General features: G+C 47.0%; 2 protein-coding genes across 2 annotated transcripts in view; one reads left to right on the forward strand and one right to left on the reverse strand.

Annotated features, from left to right (window-relative positions):
- Positions 1-3,187, reverse strand: part of GNAZ (G protein subunit alpha z) — a 184,906-nt gene extending 181,719 nt beyond the window's left edge. Inside the window, exon 1 of the mRNA XM_073629243.1 lies at positions 2,901-3,187. The gene's annotated coding sequence lies outside the window, so the exon portion shown is untranslated. The remainder of the gene's footprint in view (positions 1-2,900) is intronic.
- Positions 1-16,592, forward strand: part of RSPH14 (radial spoke head 14 homolog) — a 343,818-nt gene that overhangs the window by 228,760 nt on the left and 98,466 nt on the right. The window lies entirely within an intron of this gene.

Genomic DNA, 16,592 nt, shown 5'->3' on the forward strand with positions numbered 1-16,592 from the left:
ATAGCGACTGCACTTCCAAGTGCACTTGCAGTGCACAGTGGATTTGACTTTAGTAAATACCCCCCTTCCCTCCAGGCTTTCTGCCCAGCCCCATCATTCACAGAAGCTGTACTACAACGTCTATGAATGGAAACACGATCTATGAATGGAGGGGCGGAGCTTCCAACCATCCAACCATCCTCCATACTTAGATCCTGTTCCATTCATAGAAGCTGTAGTATGAATGGTGGATCTGGTCAAAAAGAGCGGGCATAGTCAGATTCTTTTAATAATAGCCTGTAACAGCTATTTAGCTGTATTAAAGTGGTTGTACACCCTGTACAACCACTTTTACCTACAGGTAAGCCTATATTAAGTCTTACCAGTAGGTGCTTGAAATATTTCCTAAACCTCCACTGTTTAGGAGATATTTACTAAAAAGCCGAGCACCGATGACTACGGCGCATGCGCACTTTAGACAGGGCACATCTTGCCGTTTCTAATAGGGGTCATGCCGTGACTGGCAGCTCCCGTGCGCATGTGCAGGAGTGACGTCACGCGACTCCGGCCAGTCACAGAGCCGGAGTTCGCGGCCCTGGAAGGAAGAGGGGTGAAGATGGACGCTTCCTGCTAGTGGGGACAATGGAGACATCGCTGGCTTCGGTTTCAGGTGACACGTAATGAGCTACTATGCAATGCATAGTAGCCCATTATGCTTTACCTTTGCAGGGAAATAAAGAGGAAGTAAAACCCACCAGGGTTTACTTCCTCTTTAAACCCTGCATCTATTACATTAGGGTGTGCCCCCCAAAGCTCAAACACACATGCCTTTCTCTGCAGCCTCAGCTGGACTAGACAGTGAATGAATGGGAAGTGTACTGTGCTGAGCAGCTTCCTGTTCATTCACAAACTGAAGCACAGTAAACACTGTTTACTATGCTTCAGTTATGAATGAACACAGTGAGTGAATGTGTTCACTGTTCATTTAGAAATGGAACCGCTGGTAAATTACATAGTTACTAGCCCCTTCCCCCACTCTCCATCCTGAAACATCCCTACAGCAGCTTGGGGGGAAAGGAGGGAAGCCAGCAGCACTGCGGGGAGCAACACAGGGGAGTCGGTCTTGCATGTATTGGTTTGGGTGTGCCCAGGCACACCTGGCACACCTATGCATCTGAAGCTTATGGCGATGGGGTGGAGGGGCAGGACTGAGGAAGATTACTACTAACACATAAGGAATCAACACAAGGGGGGACACATGCTACTGACTGTATATTATGTCCTTTGTGCTGATTTTTATATTTTTGATTTTGGATGCACTTTGGCTTTTAGTGCGAGTTGTGAAAGGGGGTGACAGTGTCCTGGGGACTGGGATGAATGGTTGGCATGTATGATTTAGGCAGCAGAATATATTTTAAACCATAGACGACAGAAAAGTAATCATTAATATAATAATTATAACTTGCCCACAATATTACAAGATTATTAGCAGTCACTAACGGTGACTAGATTACTAGTTTAGCTGGTTTCTTATGAAATCAGATATTTCAGTTTAGCTTCTATTTGCTTTTCATTCATAAAACTAGGATAGAGGGTTGGTTCTTGTTTTTGAAATATGAGATGTTTTAGATTACATAAATGGTGTGTGCTCAGGATCATTGAGCTGGTCAGAATGGACACAGTAATGGAACCTCATTTTGAATGGATCGTCATACACTTCTATGTACATACATTTAAAACCACAAGCTAGAGCTGGGCATTTTGAAGGGTTGGAGTGTGATAATGATATAGGCGCTGCTCATCTTTTGTGCCATGACAATGACTTGATTGGTCTTCTAATCCAAAAACTGAAAGATTGCAGAACTGGGTGGTAGGGGGTTATGGAACGCTCTTACAACTCTGAATGTTACTTTTTGCACTCTGTCCCATTATTCAAGAACCCCCAAGATTGGCATTACAGGGCGATGTTGTAATGGCTTCATGACATGCTGCCACACTAAAATGCAGGTCATCAGACAGTGGATCCACACACATTACCTTCCTAAATGGTTGCACATTATATCAGTGAAGTCGTTTAGATGATTAGTTCTTCTACATCACACTGCATACATTGTATTCACAGACATTGCAGGGCTAGGTAGAGTAGCACTGACTATAGCCCATGCCATATGTATTATGTCAACCCACCAATGGTATTCAGTGCAAATGACATTCCTTTTCAATCCTGTCAGTAAGCCAACACACAGTGCTTGTAAAGCATCGCTCAGTCTAATAACTATTACATTAGATCCAACAAGGCACAGTGCAAGCAATAATCCTCCTCCAGCCACCCTGGCTGCTGCAAAGCATAGATCAGTGCTAATCTCCATCACACAGCGCTGGCCACATCGGACACATCTCCTGCTGCAAATCACACACGTCCCCTGCTCTCCTATCAGAGCACATCTGTTCTATGACATCCACCTGGGAGCATGGACTGCTCATCACAAGTAAAAGTCACACTGCAATGGTTTACCTAATGGATCCATAAACACACAAATGTCTACACAGCACAGTGCATCAACCCTCTCCCTTACTTTCCACATCGCCCTAAAAGAATGAGCAGATGCCACTACAGGGGAAGGTCATCAGTGTCTGAGCAGGCTTGCCCCTATATATATATATATATATATATATATATATGTATGCATTAGGGACAGTGACATACTACACACACATATATGCACCAGCACCCACCCTGAACAGCACAGACCTCCCATGCCTTGAATGGAATGACAGCCGCACCCTGCACCTTGCTTGCCATCCTCATCTCCACCCCCCATCAGCCCCTTAGAGGTCTCTGATCATTGTGGGGGGTCCAGGGATGGATCTGTAAAAAAAAAAAGGGTCAGTGAAGGAGAAGCATGCTTAACCCCTCTTACCTACTGCAACCTCCACCTCTGTGCTGCATCCAGCATGGCTCTATACATAGGCACCAGCCCCTGCAATGGGAGGAGGACAGCACTCAGCTTGGCTTGTTTCTTTTCTTTTTTTGATTAGCCCTTCATGGTGTAGAGCCGGTTAGAAGCGTCCTGTCATACAACAGGCAAGGAGGGAGGGGGGGTGCTGAGTCTGTCCTGTGATCCAAGAGAAGGGGGGGAGAGAGGCTGTCCTGTGACACAGGAGGAGGGAGGATGTCATAGAGAGGGGAGGGCACTGAGCTGCCCTTCTCTACAGAGTAATGGGAGGAGACTAGCAAGAAGACAAGAGGTGGGCGGGGCTCTGCTGTCGTTCAGGCGGGGGAGTGGGAGGGCTCTGCTGGCGGTCAGGAGGAGCTACTGTCATTCACAGCGGAAGTGGGAGGGACCTGCTGTCCTCAGGAGTGAAGTGGGCGGACTCTGCTGTCATTCAGGAGTGAAGTGGGCGGGCTCTGCTGTCATTCCGGGGGTAGGTGGGAGGAGCTGCTCGATAATGAAGGGTGGAGGGAGGATTGAGGGGTCTGTATGGGTGAGGCTGTCCTATACTGTGTAGGCGCTTCACCCTATGTGATACCTGCTTGGCGTCCTTCCATTCTGTATATTAGACGTCTGTGCGATCACATATGGATCGGTCGGCTCACGTGCACCTGTCTGCCATATGTTCTTGTATGGAACCTTTATAGGGGGGGTCGTCCTGTTTCTTGTGCAGGAGGCTCATCAGTGCCCTCCATTGAACGTGCAGCTAACAGTAGTAGTAGGAGGATGGCAGGCAGACAGGGGTAGATAGATGGGCTCAGCCCGGCCTGCGCCCTCCAGGCAGATGGGGAGTGAGGTGAAATGTGACGTGGCTCTGTAATACAAGGGGGAGCCAGAGAAATGCAGTTACCATGGCAACCACTATAGTACATCACATGGTAGCGGCAGCATGTGGCTTCTGGGACAGACACGTAGACGTATGAAGGAGTATATACATACATTCATACCGTGCTGACACAGCTGCTAGGAGGCAATCACAGCAAATACACATGGGGGGGGGGGGGGGGGGGGGGGGAAGGGGTCAGGACTCTGGCACAGGGTGACCCTCCTCACCTGAACAGCAATGCTGCCATGTCACATCCACTCTGATTTCTGGATCATCTGCATATGGAACATATCATTATTGAAAATCTCAGTTTGGGAACTGATCATACTTTTTGGGACACTCAAAAAATGTCTTATGCAGCGTACACACGAGCGGACTTTTCTATTGGACTGGTCCGACGGACCGAGTCCGGCAGACAATCCAATCGTGTGTGGGCTTCAGCAGACTTTTCCAGTCGAAAATCTGACAGACTTTAGATTTGAAACGTGTGTCGGACCAGTCTGGTCAAAAAGTCCGCCCGTGTGTATGCGGCCTTATGCCGCGTACACACGGTCGGACTTTTCGTCTACAAAAGTCCGACAGCCTGTCCGACAGACTTCCGGCGGACTTCCGGCGGACTTTCGGCGGACTTGCAGCAGACTTTCTAACGAACGGACTTGCCTACACACGACCACACAAAAGTCCGACGGATTCGTACGTGATGACGTACACCGGACTAAAATAAGGAAGTTCATAGCCAGTAGCCAATAGCTGCCCTAGCATGGGTTTTTGTCCGTCGGACTAGCACACAGACGAGCGGACTTCGGGGTCCGTCGTACTTACGACGTAAAGATTTGAAGCATGCTTCAAATCTAAAGTCCGTCGGATTTGAGGCTAAAAAAGTCCGTTGAAAGTCCGGAGAAGCCCACACACGATCGGATTACCAGCCAGCTTTAGTCCGTCAGCGTCCGTTGGACTTTTGTAGACGAAAAGTCCGACCGTGTGTACGCGGCATTAGTGTTCCCTATTAAATAAAGACATGCCCGTTCCAGATTCACGTTTTTTGGAGTGCCAGGTGTGTTGTAATGAAAAGGCTTCCATACTGATGCAGGTTAAAGAAGAACCCACGTGATCAGTGGCGTCTCCCGCTTTCATATTTGGGGGGGGCACATGGGGGAAAAGGGACAAAAGTAGGGGGCAACTATAAAATGCATAGGAGAGGCAGACGCTCACAGGCCACTAAAAGAGGGCAAGCAGGCTCTGTGTCTACAGCCAAAAGTGCTGGTCGTGGACACGGTGCATCCTCAGCACGTGGCCGTGGGGCACGCTTGTCCTCTTTTTCGTCAGCTGGCCGTGTTGACCCACAACGTGCAGAAGAGTTGGTTGAGTGGATAACTAAGCCGTCCTCATCCTCTGTCACCCAGGCTCACAGTAGTTTGCCTGCCAATGCAGCTGCCAAAGCGGCCTATTCCATTGGCTCAATGTCATCAGTCACTCCTTCTCTAGCCCCACCATCATGCACGGAGTAGTCCCCCGAACTGTTCGACCACAGTGTCGGGTACATGCTGCAGGAGGATGCGCAGCATTTTGAAGGCTCTGATGATGGTAAACTGCTGCTTGTAAACTGGCTCTGAGATTTGGGTGGCGGTATAGTATTATCATCTAAGGAGGATTGGTGGATCACATTCAGTTTAACCAATCAACTCCTTGAATACTATTGTCCTAAATAGGCCCAATATCGTCTGGTTTTTTATGTATCTCTTATACTATTTATAAGAGAGTAATATCTAATATATAAACTTTATTTTGAGGGGGTAGACATTCTAATATACCCTCCTAACACCACCTAGAAAGCTGGTTTGTCATCATTGGGCAGAGTTTCTTTGGCATTTGGCTATTGATTAACATACTACTCTGTTATTGTTTTTGTTTATCATGAGGGGGATTATGTGCCTTTTTCCATCTCCCCACTAGATGGTGCAATTTTTTTATAAGTTTTTTTCGGGATGTCTGGGCACATTTGTTTGTCTGTTTTTTTACTATATTTTTCTTTAATTAATTTACCCAGGTTTAACACATGACCAATTATGTTGTGAAATAATTCAGCCTTTTAACTGTTTAATATGGTGGATACGGTTTAGGATTTTCATTATGATCATTAGTATCCACACACTTCCTGTATTGAAATCGGAAGTGGTGGAGACACCACCTGAGCCTCAGAGTGAGGCTTGGTTTTACACTAGGACTATACATGGCGATGAATCAGTGCGTTGCCCGTTCCCATGACGACGTCTTTTACGACGAAACGTACGTCGGAAGGCCGACACACTGATGTCATCGCATTCATCTTGGCTTGAACGGGCGCTCGCAGGCCAGCCGGCTGCTTTTATTGTACTCTCACTTCTGTTTATACCTGCAATCCCAAATGTAAGTGGATATTTTATTTATAATAAATATTTTATACGGAATTACGCTATGGGTTATTCCTCTTTTATCCCCTGGAATCTTCCCCATTGAACACTTGGATACACGGAGGGTCCTGTCTGCCTCTCTCTTGTGGAGATCGATGTGAAGCTCCCCCCAGGAGGGGTTAATCATACTAGCTGGTACAAAGCTTGCCTCTGTCTTCCCCATTGAATACGTGGATACACGGAGGGTTCCTGTCTGCTTCTCTCTTGTGGAGATCGATGTGAGGTCCCCCCCAGGAGTGTTTAAACTTACAAGCTGTAACAAAGCTTGCCTCTGGTAAGCGTTCATTTTTATAGGTGGAGGATATTCACTGGGTGATTTTTATTGACAACTTCATCACCGTGTGCAAAGTGTTTAGCTCTATAAGGATTTTTGTTTTGTTTTTTCGGACTCAGTCACATACTTTATGCTAGTTATCTATTAAAGATATGGGTTCGGGACTTTCTTTCTAAACATTATCCCTGAAGTTTAATTTTTTGTGATTTTCATTATTTCACTTAGTTTAAACTATATAAATTATTCAAATTTGAGCGCGGTTATTTAGAATACATATTTCCTGTTGTGCTATGTGTGTATGCCTCACATTTATAACTGCTGCTTATCTAGGATTTATGCTTGTCAGAGCGCGGTAATTTTTTGTTTATTGTTCTCCGATGATGGTACCCAGGTTGAGGAAGGCAGTAACGTGAGCCCAGAGAGAGGGGGTGCCCAAGAAGGACAAGAAACTGGCAGTCACGTTCCCCTAGCTGCAGCATACTTCCAGGTTTGCACCACTGACGAGGAGGGAGGGGATGATGAGGTCACTGACTCTACGTGGGTGCCTGATAGAAGAGGGGTGGAGGAGGCACATCTCCAACAAGTCAGGATGCCCTCCAGGGGCCAGCTTAAGGACAGCCACCCGACTGCATCACACCGCAGAGCTCCGCATGTGCAGGGCGCTGCTGATTCCCCACGTATTTTGAAAAGTTCTTTGGTGTGGGCCTTTTTTTGATACATGTGCAGCAGATCGCACTGTTGCTGTTTGCAACATATGTCTGAAGCGTATCAAGCGTGGCCAAAACAGCAGCCGCTTGGGCACCACATGCTTGACCAGACATATGTCGACCTCCCTTGCAGTCCGTTGGCAACAGTACTTAAAAGACCCACACCAAAGAACAAGGCGGACCTCTCCTTGCTCCTCATCAGCTGGGATCTCCAACCCCACTATACCTTCAGTCCTCGCAGAAACCTGCACTGAGAGGAATGAAGGTGTAGAATTAGGTGTGCCAAGTACTTTCCGGCAATGTGCTATCACTACACCAACATCCGATTGTAGCAGGCAAATTTCCCTGCCCCAGTTGCTAAACCGTCGAAAGAATTTCGGTCCCAGCCATCCACATGCTCAGCGGCTGAATGCTAGCTTGGCTAAATTGCTAGCACTCCAACTGCTGCTTTTTCAGCTGGTAGACTCTGCCCCCTTTCGTGAATTTGTGGAATGTGCGGTACCTCAGTGGCAGGTTCCCAAACGCCATTTCTTTTCACGGAAGGCCATTCCGGCTCTCTACCGGCATGTAGAAGGCAATGTCTTGGCCTCATTGGACAGGGCAGTCAGCGGTAAGGTGCATATTACCGCTGCCTCATGGTCCAGCAGGCATGGACAAAAACATTACCTTTCTTTCATGGTGCACTGGGTAACTCTGGCAGCTGGAAAGGATGCAGGACAGGATGCAGTATTGTGATTCTGCCACACTTCTCTCCTCCACCCCCTGCTCTTCTTCTTCCTCTATGACTCCTTCCTCTGCAGATTTGACCTCGGAACCAGCGGTGCTTCGTAGGCGTTCAAGGGGCTACACAAGCACTCAGGCAAAAAGATGCCATGCGGTGCTTGAGTTGGTCTGCTTAGGGGACAGGAGCCACACTGGGGCAGAGATTCTGGCAGCTCTGCAGGGGCAGACTCAGAGGTGGTTGACGCCACGCCAGCTTCAGCCAGGAATGGTGGTTTGCGACAATGGCACCAACCTCCTCTCCGCCCTCCGACAGGGACACTTGACCCATGTTTCCTGTTTGGCTCACGTCCTTAATTTGGTGGTGCAGCGGTTCTTGTGCAGGTACCCGGGCTTACAGGATCTCCTGAGGCAGGCCAGGAAAGTCTGTGGGCATTTCCGCCGGTCATATAATGCCAGTGCTCAGCTAGCTGACCTTCAAAAGGAATGCAACCTGTCCAAAAACCGCCTTATTTGTGACATGCCCACCAGGTGGAACTCAACATTGGCAATGCTGCAGCAGCTGCACACACAGCAGAGGGCCATCAATGAGTACCTGTGCGAGTATGGCACCAGGATAGGGTCAGGGGAGCTTGGTCTGATCAGTTCCAGCAACCATCGCCAGCGTCTGATTTACATGGTGCAGGAATACTGTCAGAGAGGTTACCTGGTTGGGCGTAGTTGCGCACCGAGGCGCGTTGGTGCGCGCGTTCCTGTGGGTGCTCGGCCGCCTGCCTCTATGGGCACTGATGTTGGCGTTCCGGCTGGCCATGGTGTACGCGGTGGTGCCCAGGCGCACGCGCTTAGCTTGTGTCCGCCTATGGGCGCTGTTTTGCGTGTGCCTGGTGGTGCTGGTGTGCGCGCCGCTGTCCGGGGGCTTGCTCGGGCACGTGCGGGTGCGCGGGTGCCTGTGCGTAACGGCGTGCACACGTGCGCGGCGTTTGTCGGCAATCAGCCTATTTAGGCTTCCCTATCCCTCTGCTCGGTGCTGCCTGATCAACAGCTCCCGTGCCTAAGTTCCCGTTACTTGCTCCTTGTTCCTGTGTTCCTGTGTTCTGCCCTTTGGACTCTCCTGGCTTCCGCCTGCATCTGACCCCGGCTTGTTTGACCCCGCTTCTGCCTGCTCCTCCTGCACCTCCACTGCCCGCCTGTTGCCGAACCCTGCCTGTGTGTGACCAGTCTATAGCTCCTGCTCAGCATCCGTTGCCTGTGCCTTTGACTACCATCTGCTGTTTGGAAACTTCCTGCTTCCGGAATCCGGACTCCTGCACAGGCTCTCATACCACTCCATACTCGTGTGCTTCCTGTCTGCTCTACCAGGGGCTGCGAGTCGGATACGTAAGGGAGCCTACCCTCTGCCCAAGCAGACTCACCGGTCTGGTAAGTGAGAGACCTGACAAATACCAAGGGGCAAGATTAGACTTTTCCAACCGAAAATCCACTGGGTTATTGGGTCTTGAGGATGGATCACTGGCCAGATCTTGCACAATATGCAATTGAGCTACTGGCCTGTCTTGCATCTAGCGTTCTTTCTGAACGCACATTCAGTGCTGCTGGAGGCTTTGTAACCGATCACAGTGTGTGCCTGTCCACAGATTCAGTTGATCGGCTCACCTTCATAAAAATGAATCAGTCTTGGATCACCAGCTTCCTAGCACCTGATGCAGATGTAACCGATTAATTTTTCTATGAATGTGAGATCCCTTAACCACTTGAGCCCCGGACCATTATGCTGCCTAAGGACCAGAGGTCTTTTTCCAATTTGGCACTGCGTCGCTTTAACTGCTAATTGCGCGGTCATGCAATGCTGTACCCAAACGAAATTTGCGTCCTTTTCTTCCTACAAATAGAGCTTTCTTTTGATGGTATTTGATCACCTCTGCAGTTTTTATTTTTTGCGCTATAAACGGAAAAAGACAGAAAATTTTGAAAAAAAATGCTATTTTCTACTTTTTGTTATAAAAAAAATCCAATAAACTAAATTTTAGTCATACATTTAGGCCAAAATGTATTCGGCCACATGTCTTTGGTAAAAAAAATGTCAATAAGCATATATTTATTGGTTTGCGCAAAAGTTATAGCGTCTACAAACTAAGGTACATTTTCTGTAATTTACACAGCTTTTAGTTTATGACTGCCTATGTCATTTCTTGAGGTGCTAAAATGGCAGGGCAGTACAAAACCCCCCCAAATGACCCCATTTTGGAAAGTAGACACCCCAAGGAAATTGCTGAGAGGCATGTTGAACCCATTGAATATTTATTTTTTTTGTCCCAAGTGATTAAATAATGACAAAAAAAAAAAAAATATTTACAAAAAGTTGTCACTAAATGATATATTGCTCACACAGGCCATGGGCCTATGTGGAATTGCACCCCAAAATACATTTAGCTGCTTCTCCTGAGTATGGGGATACCACATGTGTGGGACTTTTTGGGAGCTTAGCCGCATACGGGGCCCCGAAAACCAAGCACCGCCTTCAGGATTTCTAAGGGTGTAAATTTTTGATTTCACTCTTCACTGCCTATCACAGTTTCGGAGGCCATGGAATGCCCAGGTGGCACAAAACCCCCCCAAATGACCCCATTTTGGAAAGTAGACACCCCAAGCTATTTGCTGAGAGGCATATTGAGTCCATGGAATATTTTATATTTTGACACAAGTTGCGAGAAAGTGACACTTTTTTTTTTTTTTTTTGCACAAAGTTGTCACTAAATGATATATTGCTCACACAGGCCATGGGCATATGTGGAATTGCACCCCAAAATACATTTAGCTGCTTCTCCTGAGTATGGGGATACCACATGTGTGGGACTTTTTGGGAGCCTAGCCGCGTACGGGGCCCCGAAAACCAAGCACCGCCTTCAGGATTTCTAAGGGTGAAAATTTTTGATTTCACTCTTCACTGCCTATCACAGTTTCGGAGGCCATGGAATGCCCAGGTGGCACAAAACCCCCCCAAATGACCCCATTTTGGAAAGTAGACACCCCAAGCTATTTGCTGAGAGGCATGGTGAGTATTTTGCAGCTCTCATTTGTTTTTGAAAATGAAGAAAGACAAGAAAAAACTTTTTTTTTTTTCTTTTTTCAATTTTCAAAACTTTGTGACAAAAAGTGAGGTCTGCAAAATACTCACTATACCTCTCAGCAAATAGCTTGGGGTGTCTACTTTCCAAAATGGGGTCATTTGGGGGGGTTTTGTGCCACCTGGGCTTTCCATGGCCTCCGAAACTGTGATAGGCAGTGAAGAGTGAAATCAAAAATTCACGCCCTTAGAAAGCCTGAAGGCGGTGCTTGGTTTTCAGGGTCCCGTACGCAGCTAGGTTCCCAAAAAGTCTCACACATGTGGTATCCCCGTACTCAGGAGAAGCAGCAGAATGTATTTTGGGGTGTAATTTCACATATTCCCATGGCATGTTTGAGCAATATATCATTTAGTGACAACTTTGTGCAAAAAAAAAAAAAAAAATTTGTCTCTTTCCCGCAACTTGTGTCGCAATATAAAATATTCCATGGACTCGACATGCCTCTCAGCAAATAGCTTGGGGTGTCTACTTTCCAAAATGGGGTCATTTGGGGGGGTTTTGAACTGTCCTGGCATTTTATGCACAACATTTAGAAGCTTATGTCACACATCACTCACTCTTCTAACCACTTGAAGACAAAGCCCTTTCTGACACTTTTTGTTTACATGAAAAAGATATTTTTTTTTCCAAAAAAATTACTTTGAACCCCCAAACATTATATATTTTTTTAACGCAAATGCCCTACAGATTTAAATGGTGGGTGTTTCATTTTTTTTTTCACACAGTATTTGCGCAGCGATTTTTCAAACGCATTTTTTGGGGAAAAAACACACTTTTTTAAATTTTAATGCACTAAAACACACTATATTGCCCAAATGTTTGATGAAATAAAAAAGATGATCTTAGGCCGAGTACATGGATACCAAACATGACATGCTTTAAAATTGCGCACAAACGTGCAGTGGCAACAAAATAAATACATTTTTAAAAGCCTTTAAAAGCCTTTACAGGTTACCACTTTAGATTTACAGAGGAGGTCTACTGCAAAAATTACTGCCCTCGATCTGACCTTCGCGGCGATACCTCACATGCATGGTGCAATTGCTGTTTACGTTTGACGACAGACCGCCGCTTGCGTTCGCCTTAGCGCGAGAGCAGGGGGCGACAGGGGTGCTTTTTTTTTTTTTTTTTTTTCTTTATTATTTTTTTGCTTTTTTATCTTATTTTTAAACTGTTCCTTTCATTTTTTTTTTTTAAATCATTTTTATTGTTATCTCGGGGAATGTAAATATCCCCTATGATAGCAATAGGTAGTGACAGGTACTCTTTTTTGAAAAAATTGGGGTCTATTAGACCCTAGATCTCTCCTCTGCCCTCAAAGCATCTGATGACACCAAGATCGGTGTGATAAAATGCTTCCCCAATTTCCCAATGGCGCTATTTACATCTGGCGAAATCTAAGTCATAAAATGCTCGTAGCTTCCGGTTTCTTAGGCCATAGAGATGTTTGGAGCCACTCTGGTCTCTGATCAGCTCTATGGTCAGCTGGCTGAATCACCGGCTGCATTCTCAGGTTCCCTGTTGAGACAGGAGAGCCAGAGAAAAACACGGAAGACGGTGGGGGGGGGGCATTCCCTCCCACGGCTTGTAAAAGCAGTCTAGAGGCTAATTAGCTGCTAGGATTGCTTTTACATGAAAGCCGACCGCTGGCTGAAAAGAATGATACCAAGATGATACCTAAACCTGCAGGCGTCATTCTGGTATAACCATTCAAAGTCGTGAATGGCGTACCTGAAGACAAAAAAATGGTTAACAATAAAGCACAGTAAACGGTAAAGTATAAATAATTACATACCTGAAAAACAAACATGATAAAACATAATAACAATAAAACATTGCAGAATAGAATACAGTAAAAAAGAGCAGAACAAGAGAGAGAGAATAGAGAGAGAGAGAACAATAAAACGACAACTATTTTTTTTTATTTTATATATATATTTTTTTTTCTTACACTTTTTTTGTAACTAACTTTTATAACGGTAACCGGTTCCAGGTTCGGGTCTCTCAAAATGCGATGGCATCTTGGGAGACCCTGTGAAAGTGTGCCTAGTCTGTGCAATGCTGTACCCTACGCTAATACTCAACTAGTGAATGGTAGCGTTCAAAACATTCACCAATGCAAAGACCAGGATTGTCAGGACAGGAGGGACAATAATAGCGGGTGTCACGCCTATATCCGCGCTTGCTGCAGACACAACATCTTTTTTGGGGGGCGTTGGGTAGGGGTACTCGGGAGGACATAAAGAAAATGCCTCTCATGCAGCCGACTGCATTTGGTAGGGGATGTGAATGGGGGAAGTACGGGCGCTGCAGAAGTGGTGGGTTCCCAATTAGGATTGGCGAATGCAGCAGGAAGGGCACTATGGGCACGACGGGCCTGTGTTTGTCTTCTTGGTGGCAGCGCGACACTACTTGTGCTTGCCACCTCACCAGCTTGAACTGCACTTATGGGACTCGCCACGTCACCAAGTGTTACTGCAGTGCTGGTTTGACTACGACCGGGGTGTACTAGGCCGCTGGTGCTTGCCAGTTCACCAAAACTCTACCAAAAAAACTGTTAGCGATCGCAGGGATCAGGTTTAGTTTAGTGTTTTGTAAGTGACAGTGATCGATCGATACTGCACTTGGGTGGGCTGGGTCGGGCGGAGGGGCAAAATGCAGGTGCTAGCAGGTATCTGGGCTGATCCCGCTAACACTGCGTTTTTGGGAACCCTAAACTGCTGGGGACGCTAGTATAGATCTGATCGGATCAAATATTGATCCGTTCAGATACTATACCACTAAGGGAGGCGTATGCTGCATGCGTGGGTGTTAGCGGTACTGGCGCTAATCTGACGCTGCTTGGGGCTGGTGCTTGCCAGTTCACCAAAATACTACCAAAAAAACTGTTAGCGATCGCAGGGATCAGGCCTGACTCTGCGAACGCTGCAGTTATGCATTTAGTGTTTTGTAAGTGACAGTGATCGATCGATACTGCACTTGGGTGGGCTGAGCTGGGCCGGGCGGAGGGGCAAAACACAGGTGCTAGCAGGTATCTGGGCTGATCCCGCTAACACTGCGTTTTTGGGAACCCTAAACTGCTGGGGACGCTAGTATAGATCTGATCGGATCAGATATTGATCCGTTCAGATACTATACCACTAAGGGAGGCGTATGCTGCATGCGTGGGTGTTAGCGGTACTGGCGCTAATCTGATGCTGCTTGGGGCTGGTGCTTGCCAGTTCACCAAAATACTACCAAAAAAACTGTTAGGGTTCGCAGGGATCAGGCCTGACTCTGCGAACGCTGCAGTTATGCGTTTAGTGTTTTGTAAGTGACAGTGATCGATCGATACTGCACTTGGGTGGGCTGAGCTGGGCCGGGCGGAGGGGCAAAACGCAGGTGCTAGCAGGTATCTGGGCTGATCCCGCTAACACTGTGTTTTTGGGAACCCTAAACTGCTGGGGACGCTAGTATAGATCTGATTAGATCAGATATTGATCCGATCAGATACTATACCACTAAGGGAGGCCTATGCTGCGTGCGTGGGTGTTAGCGGTACTGGCGCTAATCTGACGCTGCCTGGGGCGACGCATATCACCGCCGGGCGATCAGGGGGCTAAACCTTTATTCGGTAATAAACGGCGGGTGCCCTCACACTAAAAAAAATAAACAAACTAACCAGCGTCACCCGTAACAGTTATACGGTGATCAGTGGTGAAAGGGTTAACTAGGGGGCCATCAAGGGGTTAAAACATTTATTAGATAGTATATGGGGGTCCCTGTCGCTATAAAACGCTGACGGCGAACCTAAATATTTACCTCACTAACTAGCATCACCAGCGACACTAATACAGCGATCAGAAAAATGATCGCTTAGCGACACTGGTGACAGGGGGTGATCAAGGGGTTAAAACTTTATTAGGGGGGGTTAGGGGGGTATCCTAGACCTAAAGGGGGGTAATATTCACTGTCCCAACACTGTAACTGTCACAAACTGACACCAATGCAGTAATCAGAAAAAAAAAAAAAAAAACTGCTGGTGTCAGTTTGTGACAGGGGGGGGGTGATTGGGGGGGGATCGGGGGGCGATCGGGGGGGGGATCGGGGTGTTTTGTGTGCCTGGCATATTCTACTGTGTGTGTAGTGTTAGTGCACTCACAGTGATGTCTTCTCTCCTCGGCGCTGCAACGGAATACCGAGCCGAGGAGAGATGACATCATTTCCTTTGCTGCTGTTTAGCATACAGCAGCAAAGGAAGTTATCTGATTGGCCGGCGGCGATCGCGAGGGGGGGGCCACGAACGGATGGCCTCCCCCTCACCTCCGATCGCCGGGGGACCAAAGACGACCGCCTCGGACACCGGGGGGGGTCCGATCGGACCCCCCACCCGCGGAAGGCAAATCACGTATATATACGTGATTTTGCCTGTCCGTGCCACCTTGCCGACGTAAATCGGCGTGAGGCGGTCGTCAAGTGGTTAAAGACTGACCAAAAGAAATTAATACTCAGCGCTGCCTCTCTAAAACATAAATTACATCTACCTACATCAAAGTGCTAAAGTGCCAAATAAATTCATACAATGTAATTCAAAGTAAGGTGCAATCAATAAAGTTCATCTATTGTGAAGTACGGGATTGGTGACACATTGGAGCAATCTTGGTGACTTCCTGTGTTCCTCTCCTGGGTCCCCACTCACCAAATAGAAATGAAAAATACGCCTGTGTGTATAAAGATGGTGTCTTCTGTCCAGCGGATATATAAGTTGGTTGTACCTCAGAGAATGGAATCTTCTCTCCTCCACCGCTTGTTATGGGTCCAGCATGCTTTACTCAGTCATAGATGATTGAAGAGGTAAAGTTCGGACAAGTGAAGAAAGAGAGGATATACTGCAAGGTTTATTTAAAAGGCTTAAAATCATTACACTTACATCAAAATCTTTAAAATGTGCAAAAATTGCCGCCTTGGCATCCAAACAGCCTTCACAGATAATCCTCAGCTTGACATGTTTCGCCCCTCCCACTGGGCATCATCAGAAGCTTCTGCCTATGCTGAGTGACTATCCTGTTATGCTGAGTGACTATCCAATTCCTCCTCAATGTTCATGTTGATAGCTTCTAAGAACATTTATGTTTCAGGGCACCACCACCAGTGCCTAAGGCCCAATTTTTCTGCCCCCGTTTAACAGGGGCGTATAATTATAATTTTTGCTGTAATATTTCACAGCAGGGCTCGTTCTTGCGCTCAACTAGAGTATCTGTGAGGGGTTGCAGTGTTGTGGCACCACTAGCAGTGCCTAAGGCCCAATTTTTCTGCCCCTGTTTAACAGGGGCATGTAATTACAATATTTGCTCTAATATTTCACAGCAGAGCTCGTTCCTGTGCTCAACAACAGAATCTGTGAGGGTTTACAGTGTTGTGGCACCACCACCACTGCCTAAGACCCAATTTTTCTGCCCCTGTTTAACAGGGGCGTGTAATTACAATTTTTGATCTAATATTTTACAGCAAGGCCCGTTCCTGCGCCCACCAAGAGTAA

Source organism: Aquarana catesbeiana, linkage group LG01 (assembly GCF_042186555.1).
Source record: "Aquarana catesbeiana isolate 2022-GZ linkage group LG01, ASM4218655v1, whole genome shotgun sequence".
NCBI lineage: Eukaryota > Metazoa > Chordata > Amphibia > Anura > Ranidae > Aquarana > Aquarana catesbeiana.